Consider the following 20,168-nt stretch of genomic DNA (forward strand, 5'->3'; position numbering starts at 1 on the left):
AACATGGGACATGACTAAAATTAAATTAAAATCTACACTGATGTGCAAAACTTAAGGATGAGATAGATAAAGTAACGTAGAATATTGCGCAATCCTTGGAAATGTATTAAATCCCGGCAGCATGCTTCCAAAGGTGTCCCACATGTGCACAGGAGGCAAGACGTTGCAAGAGGGGACATCAGGGTGACCATAGCACAGAATGGATCTGCTTTTCCAACAAGTAGTAGTGGAATGAAAGGGACGAGACAATGTATGTCAGTCGGAGAGCTGTTAAGGTGCATTGTGGTTGATACAGTATGACTCGGAGACAATATGTGGATTACTTCACACGGGGAAAAGTCGTCAGGAAGCTGGAAGGTAAAAGTTGACAAGTGTGGTCCAGGAGTTTAGTATTACCCACATCATTGTTTCACTTGCACGAGGACAATTCCGAACCACAGACAATGCTGTACGAAGGAGAAGTGAAGTGGTGGTCGATCACGGTTCTACAGCAGAGGGCAACGGCTGCGTTGTAAAGCAGGGAACAAAAGAACGACGTCAAACAGCGGATGCAATTGCAAACACATCTAAGATGACTGTAAATCGTCCAATCTTGGTATTTTCCACAGTCCACATCGACTGCAATGCAGCGATCTCCTTGCCCGACGGCCGTTACATTGTATTTAGTTGACAGCGCATATCTACGACACCGTTTGCGGTGATGTCAAGAAATCAGGACTGGAGCGAGGAAGAGTGGAATCGCGTTATCTTCTCTGATGAAAGCAGCCTGAGTAATGATTCTGAACGTACATTCATCTGGTGGTAGTTGGGAACATGAATCTAGGAAGTCTGCCAAACATGGTTATTTGGTGGTCAAGTGTTCTTGTGTGGAGAAATATCATATTGCATGGGCAATCATCCTTCCTTCCAAAGACCTTCCAATCTTTGAACGTGGTACACTCACCGGTCAACGTTATTGTGACATTGTACTCGTTCTCCACATGCATTTTTCGGCCTAACTTCTTTACGGATGATAATGCACGATCGCATAGAACAGCGCAGGTAGTGGAGCTCATGGAACAAGAGGATAATCGGCGAATGGCTTAGCTTGACTGTTCCCCCGACTTGAATCCCATCGACATGTTTGCGATGCTATCGGGAGATGTTTTCCACCGTGTCCAAATATAATAAAGACCATCCAGTAATTGTCAGCAGTGCTGTTGGAGAAATGGAGCATGCATCACTGAATGTGGTAATCACATACCCTTCTAAGGACCATTTCACCCCTTCAGTAACCGTCAGGGTTGCATCATAAGTCGAAGTACTTTCAATGTAAGTTATTGCCTGTTGATTCCTGTGTCATACTGTAGCACTACTTTCTACTATGATATGTCACTTGGGAGTGACACAGCGTGCGATTTAGGAATCAGTGTCGCCATCCAATTCCCTTAAATAATATTCAAATAATCTTAACTTTCCCAAATTTTCCTCAATAACTTCCCTTTCAAAAACATCACTGTATACTATTGGAAAGGGCATTCCATCACATTTCAAATGCGCTATGTCTCGCCTCTATAGAATAACTACTGGTGTAAGGATTAGGGTCAGGAATTACATTTCTGGGCTTTCAGCATCTATAGTCATGTTAGCCCATCGCGTATGAGGGATGACGTCCCTTGGCGAGCACACTATCCGCGGAACGGGAAGAAAAAAGAATTGGGGAAGGGAGGAATCAGCCTGTGACCATTGTGTTAGGTACCATCTCGGCATTTGCCTGTTGTGAATGAGGGAAACCCAGGAAAAACCTCATTCAAGAAGGCAGGTCTGAAAAAGCTGTTACACTTTTTCGACCAAGTGTCCCCATCGGGAATTGAACTCAGGATCGCTCACACCAAAGGCTAGAACATTAGCGACTACTGGGTAAGCAATAAGCAACATAAGGGCAAAAATGATTCACTATCTGTAGCTCTCAAACCGTTGAGAACAATCTGTGAATCATGAACTCTTTTGCTTACAATCACCGATATTACCATTTCCCAAAGTATTGCTCTATCCCACTGAAACACCCTGTATACATCAATTGTTTCACAAAGTCAAAACGAATCCATTGATGGTATAAATTTTGACAGCTTCTGGAAACTTAGAACTGTAGATCTAATCTCTAAATTTAATATTCGGGTACCTGCAAGAAGAACTAGAAATAGTGAACTACTTCATTGCAACACGCCTCGATTATCAATTATTCAGCGTTCTTTGTTCCATAGACTGGCTTCTGAATTTAACTCCATTGTTTCTGACGTGGATATTTTTAAATCTGAGAATGTATTCCGACGGGAAATTATTGCTACACTTATAGAACCTTAGTTTTATTTCAATTTGTTATTGCTACACTTATGGACCTTTACATAGCTTTTTGTTTACACTTGTTATTGTTAATTTTATATTCTATGTAATATAGTTTCAGTGTAAAATGGCTGTCTTGCTGTATCTGGAACTTTGGCAAATAATAATAATAAAAAAGAAACTGGCTCCGGTTTCGAATCACAATTAACTTCCCAGAGTTTGAGCATTTCTAGTGACTCTATGGACCCTATAGACAATATATACAATACCATTCAAAAGTTTTCGAAGCCCAGATTTGAGTGAGTATCTACTGAAGACTTATTATATTAACACGAGAACTTCGCTGCCATGTGACAGTTACTTCCGTTTAAGAGCATAATATTTGACCGCAGTTACTGTGTGCGCAACGAAAGGTGGCTTCCGACAGTAGAGTAGTGTACGTGGAGTATTGGAGGCGCTGTTGCCAGAGACTCCGCAACAGACAGCAGCTCTGGCAACAAACTTAAGACGTTTAACAAGTCGTCTCAATTACCGGCAACAGCGCGGCCAGTTACATTCGTTGCCTAGAAACGGCGTGAAAGATACTGCTGTGATTGGCGAACAATCCTCCCTCTCGTTTTGTTTACAACATGTGCAGCTATCTGTCAGAGGCCACCTTTCAGTAACTCGATAGTAGATCTGGATCCGACAGATATTACAGATGGTACATCTAATTTTAATTCTTAGAATAGGCACTCAAAAGAACAGTTTGTAATAGATATTGCATAGTAAAACCCAACGTGTGGAAGATGAGGCATATTAACAGTGGCGTATTTAGGATTTTGTTTCGGGAGGGGTATGCATAACACGTGAATAAGCACATATATTTTTACTTTGTGTACAGACAAATTTTAATGAGGTTGTGAATATAACAAATTTATTTCGGTGGCTTGAGCCCGATAGCCAGCCCCTAAACACGCCACTGCATATTAGTTTTGTTTAAAAAACATAAAGTACACTCACGATTGATTAATCTGATAATTAATAATAGTGGGATCAGAAACTGACAATTGAACTTGAATAGTGTTAACTGTCGCCATATCGTAACCCCACTGAAATTAAGAGAACTAATAACAGAACCAAAAGATGGAGCTGATGCTACTAACAAGACTTGTTGCAGGAATAAAACTTTAAAAGAATAGCAGTAATGATAGGAACATGGACACACAAAGAAGAAATGATTCATGACGTCATTTCCTACAGGGCTTTTTCCTTGTTTTCGCTTTGTTTCCAGTAGATGGGCTTATTATTCCTCTCTCTCTCTCTCTCTCTCTCTCTTTCTCTTTGTGAAGTAACTGAGAGACATCTATGATTCTCGAGTGGAGTTTGCCTCTGCAGGTGGGCAAAGCAGTGTTTACAACTCAAACAATTTGTGATTCGTTTAGACTTAACTACAATTTCTCTACCAGTAAAATTGTAATATTTTCTAGAGGAAACATTAACAGATATCATCCACCTTTAAAATTTGAAGTGCATTTCTTAAAAGTAATCATCTTAAAAATGACATACTTTTTTCTTTCTTTTCATTCTTTCTTTCTTTCTTCCTTTGTTTTTCTTTTTCTTTTTTTTTTAAATTTTGACCCAATAGGACAGTAAGAGTTTCGAAATGATGTACATCATAATGAAACATTCCATAAGAAATACAATATTTCAGCGGTCGAATACTAGGGTTTGCCAGCAGGGACTCGCACGATTTTTTCAAAAGGGTTCGAGAGATTGACACACAAGCACAGTCAGAAAACAAACAAACACGTACACACTCTGATCATAATACAGGTGATTGTAATTAAAGTCCCACTTTCAAAGCGCTGTAAAAAAAAAAAAAAAAAAAAAAAAAACCCTGCTCAGAATGACTTCAAATTTTAACTTAATATACTTGAAGAAGAAGGAAGCGGTATGGCGTAAGAAACATAAAGTTCCAAAGTGTATCAATAGATGGCACTGTAAGCGGCATAACGAAAGTGAATTTGGCTACAAGTGAGATTTTGAATCGAAATACGACGGCTTTGGAATGAGTTGCACATTAAACCAACTGTACTATTCAATGTGCATGATTGTGTCGGTTTTGTGTAAGTAATCCACTTTCGTTATGTCGCTTACAGCGCCATCTATTGATACACTTTGAAACTTTTTGTGCCATATCGTTTCGCCTTCTTCAAACATATTCAGTTCAAATTTGAAGTAATTCTGACCAGTGTTTTTTTTTACAGCATTTTGAAAATGGGACTTTAATTATAATCACCCTGTACATAATCCATAATCCATTCAGCAGCACTAGGTGCTCTCGGTGCTATGCTAAACACTGTTTGAATAGAGCGGCATTGCCGGATAGTGTCAAATGTTTACTGATGTCAGATAATAAAGGAAGTAATCATGAAATTCTGCTTGCATAGTTACTGGAGAAATTAGTTTCGACCCTTACAGCAATTCACAGCAGAGTACCGCTTCTCGAACTGCAACGCTATCCTCTTATTGGGACTACCACAGTAAACGTGCAAATTTGGCAACAACGCATTATGGTGTTCTGCGCAAGTTTCTTTTCAAAATCAATTTCCTTAAATATAATTTAATATTTAAATAAAATGTGAAACGTAACACGAAAAACGGTCAAACAATATATGTATTTCGTAATGAGATCGATACTTTAAAGTACTTTACACATACAAGTGAACATTTAATAAAACTGAGCACTTCTATTATGATCTAGCAGCGAGTGACATCTTGTGTGCTCATTGTGAAACGAATCAAATATTTTCTTTTATTTGTTACCTTTTTCAATATCAGAAGACATTATCAAATGAATCGGTGACTTGTATTGTAGCTGAAACGTAACTCTATCTTATAGTACAATAATTATAATATGTAACGTTTCATTGCGCAGTAGTTAAGGAAATGAACTAAAATATGTACTGACTTCCGGGTGGTGATCCACCTTAATAGACGAAGAGGCCTATATTCTATAGTATTAGACCCCCCAAAGCTTGGACCTGTCCCAACAAAATTTCTGGGTGTCCGCCTGTTACTATAGTCTTTAATATAAATATATTAAGCTTTATAGTATGTGAGAGCAAATTAGAATGTTTTGGCGTGTACAGCCAAGAACTGAATACCATTTGAAAATCCTGAAGGGCAACTGCCCCCTTGCCCTCCTGCCCGGGACCATGATTGTCAGGTTTTCCAGAAATAAAAAAAAAAAAAGATTGTCGGGGGGAGACAAAAACAATGAGTTTCAGATAGTAATGTAGAATAATTTAATTGGAAAGTGGGACAGTTTCATTAATAATAATTGCAACTCACAAAACACACAAAAAGTATATTATGGTCTACAATTCTCAGTAGGAGTTCTTTGATTGGGATTCCACATTGAGATATGGAAACCCTCGTCTCATACAACCTCGGTGCTGAGAGGAACACTAAGGGTTAGGATTAGGAATTAGATTTCTGAGCTTTCGGTATTTATGGCAATGTTTACCCGTCACGCATGAGGGATGACGTTCCCCGGTGATCACACCTGGGCTCTGCATATTAGGTACCATCTCAGCATTTGCCTGGTGTGAATGAGGGAAACGTCACTCACGATAAGTGGCTTGAAAAAGCTTTTACACCTTTTCCCCACCGGGAATCGAACCTGGTACCGCTCGCACAGAGGAACGCTAATCTGAAACCAACCAACCGAGTATAGTACAAAATCTTTCTTGCCTTTTGGTTGTATTTTAATGAAAATTGTGCATGTTTTAATAGTCCAACGTCCTATTTTTATACGTTCAAAAATCCTTGCAGACAACGAAATTCATGATCACTTTGAGTTCTTTTATTAGCTCACAGTAGAGTTTGTTCCTGACATGAGTATATTCTGTTTTTATTAGTTCACAGTACCTTCTGTTCCTGATATCTGTATATCACTATCGATAAAGACTTGCCAAGATTGGGATGCTGGTTAGATAGGAAATGAAAACGCAGCCTGTTGCATTTTCTCTCTCAATATGTACTAAGTTATATCGTTGAATTTACGCTGTTGATAATGCATAAGAAATCAGTTCATCTAATTTTAAAAAAAAGTACTAACTTACAAAAACATTTTAAAGGTGTTAAGGACTATCATTTATTTTATTTATTTAAAAGAAAAGGAAGAAATGATTTTTGGAGGGAAATAAAAGAATAAAAAACACGTGCCTGAAAAACCTAAAACTTACGGGAGAAACAGAAGATCTGGCAACCCTATAAATAGCATTTCAATGCTTATACATCTCTCAGGTCGATAGCGATATCGACCACATCAGCTGTGACGCACCAAACGTCAGCACGGCTTTTTTTGTAATCCTGTCCACGATCCTGGGACTTGCTCGTCAGATATTCGCTGAGCAACAGCTATCAGACCTATCTCAGCCAATGGTAGCTCGTTGCGACACGTTTAGACTCGGGCATTTCCTCACCTAGACCACTATCCGAATGGGCGGTCTTCAACCTACTACCTGACACCTATATTTGTAGTATCATCTTTGTGTTAGGGTTTCAATAGCTATGTCTTCTACAGGACACGCTCACACCGATTCCGGCTCTTCCATTAAACGGAAGGAACGCCGTGGAAAACCTAAACCTAGTCCTGAACGCTCACGATCGCCTCATTCTAAAGAGGATCCTCAGTCAAAATCATCACGAGTTAAACGTCCTCATACTCTTAGTGAATCATCATCAACTAATTCAGGTTATTTCGTGATGGATGCAGACTTTCCACCTTTACCTCCTTCGCAGAATCCACCTATAGCCAGTAATCTTCAGTCTCCAGTAATTTGCTCGTTTTTACTTACCAATTACGACCCAAAATATCAGGATCTAAAGCAACTCTACCTTCGACTCACCAAAATACGTTCCACGTGCAAACATCACTCAAATAGTCTCAACCCGTCAAGGCAACATCATCAAAAGTCCCGACTCCAACTTGGCTGCTATACTGTTAAATACATACTCCTATGAAATCTTTGGCAAGAACTCTTATCTTTCTAAACCATCTGCTTCTAATACGAAACAACCTCCACCACCTCGTCGATCACCAGCACTCTCAGTTGTTATTCGAGGAGCACCACCTGACTATACCGATGAAGAGATTGCCGAGGAACCCAAACTTGACGGACACACTATCCTTAAGTGTATCCGCATCAAAAACGCCTCTGGAAACACGTACATGGTCCGTGTGTTTACCAATTCCTCATCAACAATCGACAATCTTCTTTCACATGGCGCTTACATCTATCGTAAAAAGCATAGAGTAGAACCCTCTAAATCACCGGCACCCCTCCCCGTCCGTTGTGAGACCTGTCAAGTCTACAACTCACATCACACTTCTCAATGCCCGAATACACCCAAATGTGGTTTCTGCTCCGGACCTCACGCTACCAAAACATGCACAAATCTTACGCAACCTTCACTGTGCAGTACCTATGGTTTTAATCATCCCACCTATAGCTACAAATGCAAAGCCCGACCAACCGCCGAACCTTTCAAGCCAGAACTTGTTGTTCCTCTCCGTCCTCACGGGACTCAAGATGCCACAGTTCCTCCGCCATCATCGGTATATCAACCAATCACCATCAATCAATTCTTGTCTTTCATTACTGTAACTCTTCAGAATATCCATCCTTTCCTTCGTCATCACATCTTACAACAGGTTCAACAGACAGCAAAAGCCATCCTTAACGTCGACTTTGAAGCCACCTATTCTGGTCCTACTGTTTATTTTTACTCCGATGTGCTCCAAACAGCAGTGCTCCGATGTGCTCTTCAATATCTCTCACATAAACTAACTTTCGCTGTAGCTTTTATCATAGAACTAAACTTTCTGTGTTTGAACATTCGTTCCCTATCACAACATCAACCTCTTTTTGAGCAACTACTCCGGGAAGAAAATGTTACTACGTTTCTTTTAAACGAAACTTATCTGACCCCGCGCCTCCAACCACGTATCTCTGGTTATCAGTTAGTTCGACATGATAATGCTCTTCCACCACGTCGTGCTAATGGTGGAGTCGCCATCGGATTTCCACCCAGTGTTCCTTATCGCCAGCATCTCTCCACTGTTCCTAATCTTCCTGAACATCTCATTCTTACGCTTTATTTTAAACATCTATCTATCACTATTGCTACTCTATATGTTCGTCCTGGTCATCCCATTCCGCAAGACTTTTTTCACTACATCTCTTCTCATTTCCGCTCTTTCATTATTATGGCCGATCTGAACTTTCATAGCGGCTCAGCCCACCAGAAACTAGACTTTCAAACGTATATCACTACTCACACTACTGGGTTCATTCATACTCTTCCCAAACCAACTCGTCCCGAAAGTAACTCCACCCCGGACGTGGTGATAACATCCGCCAATCTCTCTCCACGCTGTGCGATCACGGTCTTAGACCCACTCGGGAGCGACCATGTCCCGGTAAAACTTACCATCCTTCTCCGGCAATCCCGTTCTAATGCCCAGTCTTTTCCAGTTCCTCGTACCACTCCTCGTTTCGATAAAGCTGACTGGGTTCGTTACCGCTCCTACATCTCTGAAAACGTCTCTGATGTTTCGCCTCCAACTACAGAAATAGAACTCTATACGACTCTTGACACTGTCACCAACACCATTCACTCAGCGTCGCAGAAATACATCCCACAATCTGTAATCAGACTACACCAACCGCCACTCCCACTCCACTATATCTCGCTGGGCTCATAAAAAGTGTTAAGTTTTATTTTTCTCCTACAGCCTAATATTGTATGATTGACTAAAATTACGTACTTTCCCCGCAATATCGATTTTACCCGATTCCGAAAGACAACACTGTAACATGGTTAATTGGCACACTATATTATATAATGGAGAGTTATCCGTGTGATAACAAAGTTGCTTTTATTGTGTGCGAGTGGTCCCGGGTTCGATTCCCAGTGAAGACACTCGGTCGAAAAAGTGTTTCCAGGCCAGCCACCCTGAATGAGGTTTTCCTGGGTTTTCCTTATTCACACCAGTCAAATGCCGGGGTGATACCTAACTTATAGGTCCCAGACCGCTTCCTTCCTTCCCCAATCCTTTCTTCCTTCCCTTTCCCCGGATTGTGTACTCGCCGAGGGACGTCATCTTTCAAATCATGACGGGCTAGATGGCCTTAGATGCCGAAAGCCCAGAAATCTAAATCCTAAATCCTGTTTTCCTCAAAAATGCTTGTAAAGAACTGCCAAATTAATCTGGAACGAAAATATTTTACTCGTTATTTACAAATATTGTGAACTGAATATATGAAGTAAGACTTAATTACAGCTTGTAACTCTTCTACAAATGAAAACAGTTTTTAAAAAATGGAAAAAGTTGGTTTACTGCGTGTGCCTTTCGCGTACGTGGTCTCGGGTTCGATTGCCGATGACACAGTATAAACATTTAGTTTCATAATCATTCACTGTGTTAATTATGCGTCTCTTTTAGCTTAAAAGGCCATGGAACGTTACAAAAAAAAAAAAGTTCAAACAGCCCCGAGTAGAAAATGAAACGAAGTCCTTCAGTTTGACGTTCCACGTTTACGTCCTTTAGGCTGAGGGTGACGGTGATTAAGACAAGTGAATGAAAATGGAAAAATGATGGAATGAGAATGTAGGAGGAGACGGTTCCTCGATAAAACCAACAGACACGATGTTGTCCACCACCACCACAAACTTACTTAATCGGGGAATCGAACCAAAGACTCCACGTACCAAAGGTAAATGCTCTACCACTGAGCCACCTTGCCCCAAATCTCGAGTAAATAAAGGTAACCAAGAAAGTTTTGTCGGTTTTTCATCCACCACTTTCGAACATCGATATGTCACCTAAGACACACCTGGAACATCAAAAATACTCCTCATCAACATCGACGACCTGCCAACGTTCTGAAAGACCATGGATTCCATCGCGGAAGAACTTGGTGGAAGGGATCAAGTGTATTTTCCACCTCTACTAGGGATTTGAACTGGCGTCCTCTAAGGTCATTATCCAAGGAATACCACAGGTGATAATCGGACGGTGCAATGTCCGGGAAGTATGGCGGATACAATAATGTTTCCTATCCAAGGCGTATAATTGTGACCCGGGTCAGCCTAGCCACGTGGGGCTTAGCGTTGTCCTGTAACAGGAGGATCCTTTTGCGCTTCAGAAGTGCTGGCTTTAGAGTTTTAAGATTTTCTTGAGCATGGCTCAACTGCTGACAGTACATAGTTGCATTGATGCTCTGACAAGCTGGTAGCTGTTCGCGATGCCACGAGCAGTCCACCAAACACACAGGAGGACCTTCTTCTGATCCAGTGTTGGTTTCGGCTGTTTTGGAACCAGTTCATGGAATGCTAACCAATGATGGCGGCGCCGTGGAGCTTCGTACAAGACCCACTTCTCATCACATTTTGACACCCTGTCCAGAAATGGCTCCTTCCTGAGACGAGACAAAGAAACATAGGTGTCTGCTCGCATTGCCTTCTGACCCGAAATCAAATCTTGTGGGACCCATTGACCCAACTTCTACTGCTTCCCAAGTTGATGGACATGCTGCCGAATGATTTCTTTACTCACACTGAATTGTAGTCAAAGTTCCTCACATATCTGGCCACTGTTCTGCTCAATTGGTGCCTGAAGATCTTCATTCTATACATGTGTTGGTCTTCCGGCACGTGGTACGTCTTCGAGTGTTTTGTCACCGTCCTTGAACAACCAATACACTGTCCGCGTAGTCACCACACTCACCAAAGGCCTGGCATATCTTCTGCCCCGCTGCAGCGGTGTTTGACCCCAGTTTGAACTCGTACAGCATATACACTCTTATGACGCTCTGTGGAGGTCCCATGTTCACTCTGTCCTTACTCAAGGTCATGGTGTAACAGAACTGCCACAATCAGGCATATGTTAGATATATCCACACCAACAACTGACCTTCGCCTTATCTCTATACGCATTCAATTCAGTATGTGAGGACCAGTGGAATACTGACCTCCAGAAAAAGCGACATAACTTTCTTGTTTACCTTTATACATCTGTTTGGACACAAAATAATTGTGTTTGTTGATTAAAGTTTAGCGATCCTCCTCAGCACCGAGGCAGTATGAGAGGTGGAACTTCATTTTGAGGATCGTCTGAACTACCATAATGGGTTCAAATTTGAATGTTCTCCGGGACCGAACCAGGAATCCAGTGTAGTAGCGTCAGCCATTAGACCCCTGGGGAGGAGTGGACAACGAACCATTTGTACAGATATTTAAATTACTAGATATGCACCTATTTTTATAAAACTTTATTCAAAACCATGAATGGATTACTATTTTTATAAAACTTTATTCAAAACCATGAATGGATTACTATTTTTATAAAACTTTATTCAAAACCTTGAATGGATTATTCTAATGGGTTACAGCTGTTGATTTACTTTTGTATGTTTGGAATGGAAACAAGGACAAATTTCCATAGAAAACTTGGGCTTTAGGTATATATACATATAGTATTTGATTTGTGTTTTTTTTTAAAAATGAATAATGTACTTTTGTTTTGATCTCTTAAATGGTATATTTATTCAATTCCATAACTCTTGCATGTAGAATAAATGAATATAGTATTTCGGGCTGTATTCAAAACTTTCTTTTACCTTTTATTTGTTTATTTCTTTTTTTAAAAAATAAATAAAATTGAGGCTAGTAAGTTTGAGCTGCAATTGTTTGGCAACACTGAACAATCGCGGCATCCATTATTGTTTGAGATTCCGACAAATCCACGCAGTCCGAGGCACAATTGCGCAAATGAGCGTTGACAAATGAAGGATGTTATGTTTATTCCTCTCCTTATTTCCAACCCACCACACAAACACCATCATTTCTCCCCCTCCCTCTTTTTCTCTCTCTAATTTCAACCATCATAATTCTCCCCCTCTCCCATGTCTGTTGTACTGAATGTCTTTTTACTTTTTTCCTTACCTCTTTTCTTAAACCAAAGAGTTTTTCCCCCTTTGTGAATAGCTAATGGTGTCCGCTTTACGTTTTGCCTGTTGATCAATGGTTTTGTCTAGAAAATAGATGATTACATACGAACCGTCCATAAGAAGGAAAGAATAATAATGATTCTTTACATTGCTTTTGAGATAAAAACTCTTCCAAATCAAACGCTTTGTTATTAAACACTCTTCATTTTTTTTCCTGAGGTCAAATGTTGCGGATAAGATAAGAATATTTCGTTTTATTTAAAATCGATATTCATTTCTTATATCAAGAGTACGTGATGATTGATTGTGTTTCTGTCTATAATGGTTGAATCATGGCTGACTACATTGGAGGTGGAAAACCCTTCATTCAATGTATTATGTGGAAAACCAAATATTACACTCTTAATTTATACATAAATAAGAATCATATGAACTTTCGCTACTCAGTTATCAATATATTAAAAATCTAGGTTTATATGTTTGTCTCCAATCCTTTCGAAAATGAGATCTCGAAAACAACAAGTGCTAGAAATGTGCCGTTTTTGCTGGTCTATTCTAAATTTTGCTTAGATTGTCGAGTTCTAATTTAACATTTAAAAAATGTAGTCGTTATTTCTTTATTACATTTTTAGTAGTACGCTGGAAGTGACATTTTTAAAAACAGTATCATATCCTATGAGTTATACATCCCAACACAACATTGTAATATATTGGGGCTGTATATCTCTCAGGCGTTTGTTTCATGGCCAAATGATAATGAAAAATGGAGGATAACCATTTCTCCAGTCCAAGATGAATCTTCATTGTTTGGAGTGTTTTGCCCAATGGACATCATGTATCACTCACATTATAATTAATTTTGTATGTAATGTACTGTATTTGCTTATTAGATACTGCATGCAAGAAGGAAGAGAACACTGATCATACATAAATTAGAAACTCGAACCGGAAATAGGCTCAATCTTGCAAACGGTGCAAGATATTGAAAAAATAATCGAAAAAAAATCTCCCTTATATGGTATCCCTTGCCGATTTTACAAGACGTCTTTCACTTGTGTCTGTAAAGTGACATGTGCAAATGTTGTGAAACAATATACAGCGAGTCCATAAAAGTACCATCACACTTTAAAGTGGTACTACGTTGCTTTGGGTAAAGTGTATTTCTTCTATACGTGGGCAGTTCGGTAAATACTTTGAACTTCCCCTGCTGGATTTTACAACAGTATCTCTTCCTCCCCTTATCCCTCTTTTGACCGCATTTGCGGGGTTGCAATGTCATAGCACTCACTGTGTCTCTCTCACTCTCTCTTCCAATACTATCGCTAATGTGGAACAGATGTCAGGCCTCCACATTTTGCTACAATCGAATATAATATATACACATAAGAAAAGTATATATGTTGAACAGGAATCTTCTAATCACTGACTCAACGGACAGCGTTTGGAACTGTGGCAACTATCCACGTGGATTTGACGAGCGGTTGTCAAATGCTGGAAATGAGGGTTTTGTTTGGCCATTTAGTTATCAGGGATGTTTACCACAAGTTCCTGCGGACGATGACTTATTTATGGCACTAGCCCTCACACGTAGAAAGCGGCATCCTTTATATACAAACTGCGCATGTCACTTTAATCGTATAAATGAAATTGGTCACACTTGAAAGAAAAACACAAATATGTTTTTACTATACCTCATAGACATTGAATGTTGTCCCCTCGACTGGCGATATTACCATTCCAACATATCTGATGAAATGGACTGGATGACAGCACTGATACGAACTTGCTCTTCATGCAGGGTTTGAGGCAATGGGGGTACACAGACTCGATCGTTTACGTAACCCCATAGAAAGAAGTCACAGACCATTAAATCAGGCGAACACGGCGGCCACTTGTAGAATACATTATCATCATTTCCTGAACGTCCAATCCATCTTCCTGGAAGCTGCTAATTCAGATGTTCCTATACATGTAAATGCCAGTGAGAAGGTGCTTTATCTTCGGTACCACTTCAAAATTGAAGTATGTGCAGGAGCCTGATATTGAAATTTTCGCCTAAAAGCACGCTGAACCTGTACCAGACTCTGCGTGCTGAATGGTTTCCAAAATACACCAACTTCGTTCTTGTGGGGTTGCCATAACTTCTTAAAACTTATTCTTTAATAACAACACAACACAACGGAAGGAAATAAATTTACGTTAGCACATTACAGCATAACAATACAGAAACATAAAAGCTTCCCAAGTGACCTCCAGCAGAAAGAGGCAGGCGCCTGCTAAATATCCAACAATGAAGCCATATCGACTAATCACAAAGTAAACATGAGTGAATTTACTTTTTCTGTGGTTGATCCTGTTCATTATTGATATTGTTTATATATATTTTGGAAATTGTTGGTGTATTTTGGAAATCATTCAGCACGCAGAGTTTGGTACAAGTTCGGCGTGCTTTTAGGCGAAAATTTCAACATCAGGCTCCTACACATACTTCAATTTTGAAGTGGTACCGAAGATAAAGCACCTTCTCACTGGCATTTACATGTATAGGAACATCTGAATTAGCAGCTTCCAGGAAGATGGATTGGACGTTGCGGAAATGATGATAATGTATTCTACAAGTGGCCGCCGTGTTCGCCTGATTTAATGGTCTGTGACTACTTTCTATGGGGTTACGTAAACGATCGAGTCTGTGTACCCCCATTGTCTCAAACCCTGCATGAAGAGCAAGTTCGTATCAGTGCTGTCATCCAGTCCATATATATATACAGGAGCGGATCCAGGATATGATCAAGGGAGGGGCTAAACCATATTTTGCCGTTTTATCCAGTGTAAAGTAGAATTGAAGCCCATTTTATCCAGTGTATACCTGAGCGTCATGGGGGGCTATAGCCCCTATAGAACAATTGGATCGCCACTGTATATATATATATATAAACAATGTATATAAGTTGTAATTGTAGTCGATTTGTATTCCACCTATCACGGAAACAGGTGTAGGTGACGACCTCAAAATTGAAGTTGAACAATTGAAATAAGCAGAAATATTGATGGGAACACTACATCTGAAACTGATAACATTCCATATTATATTATTAAAATCCGTAGTACAGAAGTTGCTACACATTTAGCAATCATATGTAACATGGTTAAAAACTGTAATATTTTCTTCGAAATGGAACCGAAACAAATAAATCCTATGTTGTCTCGATATCATAAATCTAGTGACCCAGATCATATTTTTTTTTTTAAAAAAAATATATAGTTCTATAATCTTACTAAATGAACTCTCCAAAGTTTTGAACTTTTATTATACGCAAACATTTATATTTTACTGTAATTACAAAAGATTTTAACGGATATAGTTTCTACAAAGACAGACCAATTATAACCAATCTTAATCATTTTATCGATATCATATACTATGCACTAAAAAGAAATTAATAAGTAGATGTGAAATACAGCGATATGCCAAAGAGATTTGATTCCATTGATCATAAATTACTTTTTAATGACTTGTGAGTTATCAAATATTGGACTACCCTATATTAGATGGCCTGAAAGCTACTTTTCAAATAGAATTCTTAAAGTAAAAATTGGCAATCTAATATCTAGACAAGATCAAATAGAGAAGGAAATACTTTAAGGTTACCCTATTGGGCCGCTTTCTTTTGGCTATTTATCAATAATTTATCTAAAAAAATAATAAATACTCAAAAATACTATGTACGCAGATGATAAAAAGTTCTTTAGAATAGTTAATGAAAAATATGAAATTTAAATGTATAGACCTATCCTTTCTCTGTTAGTGGAAAAATCGATGTGTTTAAATTTTAAAAAAATAATCCTTATTACATGTACTTGAAACACATTTTGTGCGCCATAAATTTGAGAATTTCAGGCAGATCCTTGGTACGTACTTGAATCACGCGATACTTCACGAAATACAGTATAGGGTAGCCCAAAAGTACGTATACAGTCCCGTAATGTTGAACCCATTGCTTTTTATATAATTTTTTATTGTATCCATCAGGTAGACTTAGTTTATCTATTATTTGTTCCTAATGTCTTTTCACTTATATCTTAAGCTCGGTACAGCCGAAGCAAATAAACCTGTACGCTAGAATGTTATACTTGATCAATGCAGGGGTGTATACCTACTTTTGGGCCACCCTGTATATTCAATTTACTAATAGGCCTATCTGTTAAAGTCAATATCTCTGATTGTACTCTTAATTGTAAATATTTCTGGTTTCAGGTCGGAACTAAGTCTGATGGGATAACTTTTACTGTATGGATTGCATATAATTCTGTTAATTGTTACAATTTCTCATTTCAGATGATGACGCCCGGATAGAGGTTCAGCCTATTCCTGAACTTGAATATCAGGGTTTTCTAGGCCAACTCCAACAAGATGAAGCTCCAACACATCTTGCAATTGCCGTAAGAGAATATCCTAACTAGGAAATTTAGTTAGGTAAATTTTGCACAGTTACTGGAAGACGCCATTCACCCGAAGTTTGGACCCATCATCATATGACAATGATCAAAATCCTGGTAGCTCACGTCTCTTTGGTTGAGTTAATTTTAAGTTTAACGTCCTTTTCAGCAGCGAGACTATATGAGACGTGGACCTATTAATTAACGTGGAGTCCAAACCACATGAGCTCCCGCCGGGAATAGAAGCCGAGTCTGCCACGCCAAAGGCGCGTACGCTAACCGCTTAGCCACGAATGAGCTCTCACGTCTCTTTGAATCTATTTGATGATACGTATATTGTATTGGCAACTTATGAAAATACTGTATAGTGACATGATGCAAGATTCGAATATTGTATAAAGAAATGTGTGTAAAGGGAATCATAAATGCGTAGTTTTCTTATGGTTAATGCAAATGGTAAAATGTAAATATAAATAAAACTGATAATATGATCTTATTTTTATTATTATTAGAAGTACACGTAGTAACTACAATTAATTTATTGAAGAATAGGGTTCCTATTTAAGATCAAGGCTGCATTAGGTGTAACCTTCTGTTTGATTTTTTTTAGTTGAGCGTCGCTTTCAGTTGCAAGGCTATATGAGACGTGAACCTTCAACTTAAGTAGAATCCGAATCGCTTGAGCTGCCGGCGTACGCTAAAACGTTATAGATATACCATGTTGACTTGACACCTAGTCTTCCGTTCCGAGCGCTGCTATCGGCTGAAGGAATTCCACTCCCTTTGGCTAAGGCTCTCTCGCTTAGCAACAGCTGAACCCTTATTGGCTCAACCGTGGGTGTGTCGAGGGTGTGAGCTTTAGTTCGCATATTTGCCACGGCTCAAGACATTTTGGCAGCACTAGCCTATAGCAACGAGAGGGTTCCACTTAAAATGGAAATTATATATATAGGCCTAGTAGTAGGCCCTATAGCAATTTGAAATCGGAGTTGGTGCTGTAGGAAAGAAAAAGCAAGTATTCATAGAAAGCTACTTATCTTGGATCATTCAAAGTAAAATCTTTATGCATCCACGCATCATTACGCCCTGTCTACCTGTGCATACAAGCATTGCTAGAATACACCTTAAAGTTAATTATTATTTCTCTCTTTTTCTATATCATAATGTTACAATTAATTGAAATATATGACAAAGTACTGTAGACCTATTTTTGCTGCATTCCTGTTCTTAGCTGTTCTCAGCACGTAAATAAAGTTTATTATTATTATTATTATTATTATTATTATTATTATTATTATTATTATTATTATTATTATTATTATTATTATGCACAGTTCGAGATTCTTTCTCATTATTACCAAGCAAGAAAGTAAAATTTACTTCACTCTCTGTTGAAAATTACTGAATATTGTCAAACTCTTTATGTTTATTATTCCAATTTGTAGTGTTCGCGATAAATTAAATGGCTTTCTAGGCCAATCTGAAATGGTCAATCTGAAAATAGGCCCTACAAAAAATAGTAGATTACAGAACAATACTGACAAGAAAATGTTTGAAATAATGTGCGTAAAGTAAATGTGCCCCATTTTGCCATAAGCCTCTCCAATCCCATGTGAATCAGTTAGTTATGCCACGGGCCACCGCTATCAATAACTTTTAAATAAAAAATTTTCTTACCTAGTCACACGTTAGTCAAAAGGTACTTAAATTAATGATAGATGGCAGCACAACACGCTCTGTAGATATTTTGAAAAGAAACTTAGTAAGAGATGTCCTAAAGGAAATATCGCTGCACACACAAATATAAATAAGCATATGTATTGAAATTGTGTTTAAATTAGGATCTGTAGCTTTACGTTTTGGGCTAGTATGATAGAAAATAGTAGTTCGCGACTACGATATTAAAGCATTGTTGCAATGGGGAAGAGACTGGGGCACCTAAGTTAACTCTGGTTTCCCTTCAAAGCGTATAAATCTTTCGCCTTTTACTAAAGATTTCCGTGGAGGGGAACAAAAGATGAGTCTTTAATAAATTTTTTTGTTGGCTCAGTTATTACTGAGCCTAAAAAATGAAACTAACCATAGTTTATGGATATTAATAGGTGAAATAAGGAAAGAATGCCTTTTGTTAATATGGGCTAAATACATAAATAGCGAAATAATTAAATAAAGGACATAGGCTATGAAGAAAAAAATGATAAGAAGGAAAGAACCTGTCAATCCCAAGTCAGCTGAAATCTCGTTGGGACTTTCACCAATCAGCTTAGCCATCTCGAAACACTATGGATTTTACATTATAATCAATAATTTTGGACATGTTACTTTTCACCCACTCACCATTACGATCGGACTAAACTTGGACTTGTGTGGCGTCGGAATTATGATTATTCTCCTCAGCGACCCTGAAACCTTTGAAAAAATGAAATCTTTAGTTTTACATTCCACGGTTATGCCGGTTAGGTTAAAGGAGACGGTGATGATGAGAAATGAATGAAATGGTGGAATGAAGAAAGTGGGAGGAAACGGGAGAACCCCGAGAAAACCCACGAGCACGGTGTTTGTCCACCACAAAGTCCACACGGCGTGAGCTAGGATCGAACCAGGGACCCAAACACCGGAGGTGAACGCTCTATCACTGAGCCACCGCGCCGAAATCTTTGAATCTGACTTTAAAACATGTTGAGAGCTTCCTTGTGCCGCTAAGATTGGCGTACACGCCTTTAGCATGAGCGAACCTGGTTCGATTCCTAGCAGTAGCTCAGTTTCGGATCCTCCGTTAAGCAGCACGTCCACGTCTCATAAAATATCGCTGTTGATAAGGACGCTTCAATCTAATACCACTTATATCCGTCGTCCTGTGTATTCAATCTCTTCTTACGCATACATTCTCATCTCCAAATCTGACTTCGCCGAACCGATGATCGAAAATAAGTGATTAGTCTATATCTGGTGAAGATCTGTCTGTGTACATATATGGTGAGTGGTGACTGTAAATCAATCCTGTCTAAGCAAAAAGCTTATGACACATAGACACAAGCATTATTCTACTATTATTGAATATTTGAAAAATGAAATGAAATATTTCAGTTTTACATCCCACGATTATGTCATGTATGCTAAAGGAGACGGTGATAATGATAATGAATGAAATAGTGTCTAGGAAGGATGAAGCAAGTGTTTAGAAAACGGAAGAACACCGAGATAACCCACGTACACGGTGTTTGTCCATCACAAAGGTCACTTGGCGCGGGATCGAACGAGGAAACCAGAGTTGGCGTGGGTCAATGAAAACTTGACCCACGACCCACTGACCCACCACCCACCGTGACCCACTGACCCACCACCCACCATGGCCCACTCTGACCCACGATCCACCATGACCCACCACCCACGCTGACCCACTCT

General features: G+C 39.1%; 1 long non-coding RNA gene and 1 other non-coding gene across 2 annotated transcripts in view; both read left to right on the top strand.

Annotated features, from left to right (window-relative positions):
- Nucleotides 1–17,706, top strand: part of LOC145693583 (uncharacterized) — a 287,226-nt gene extending 269,520 nt beyond the window's left edge. Inside the window, exon 3 of the long non-coding RNA XR_014132809.1 lies at nucleotides 16,663–17,706. This is a non-coding gene — a long non-coding RNA (uncharacterized LOC145693583). The remainder of the gene's footprint in view (nucleotides 1–16,662) is intronic.
- A 1,001-nt stretch (nucleotides 17,707–18,707) lies between these two features.
- On the top strand, nucleotides 18,708–18,826 carry LOC145693753 (U5 spliceosomal RNA). Its single transcript, XR_014132830.1, has one exon. It is a non-coding gene; the product is annotated as a U5 spliceosomal RNA (small nuclear RNA).
- The last annotated feature ends 1,342 nt before the right edge of the window (nucleotides 18,827–20,168 follow it).

This window comes from Thermobia domestica, chromosome 8 (genome assembly GCF_964235325.1).
Source record: "Thermobia domestica chromosome 8, izTheDome1.hap1.1, whole genome shotgun sequence".
NCBI lineage: Eukaryota > Metazoa > Arthropoda > Insecta > Zygentoma > Lepismatidae > Thermobia > Thermobia domestica.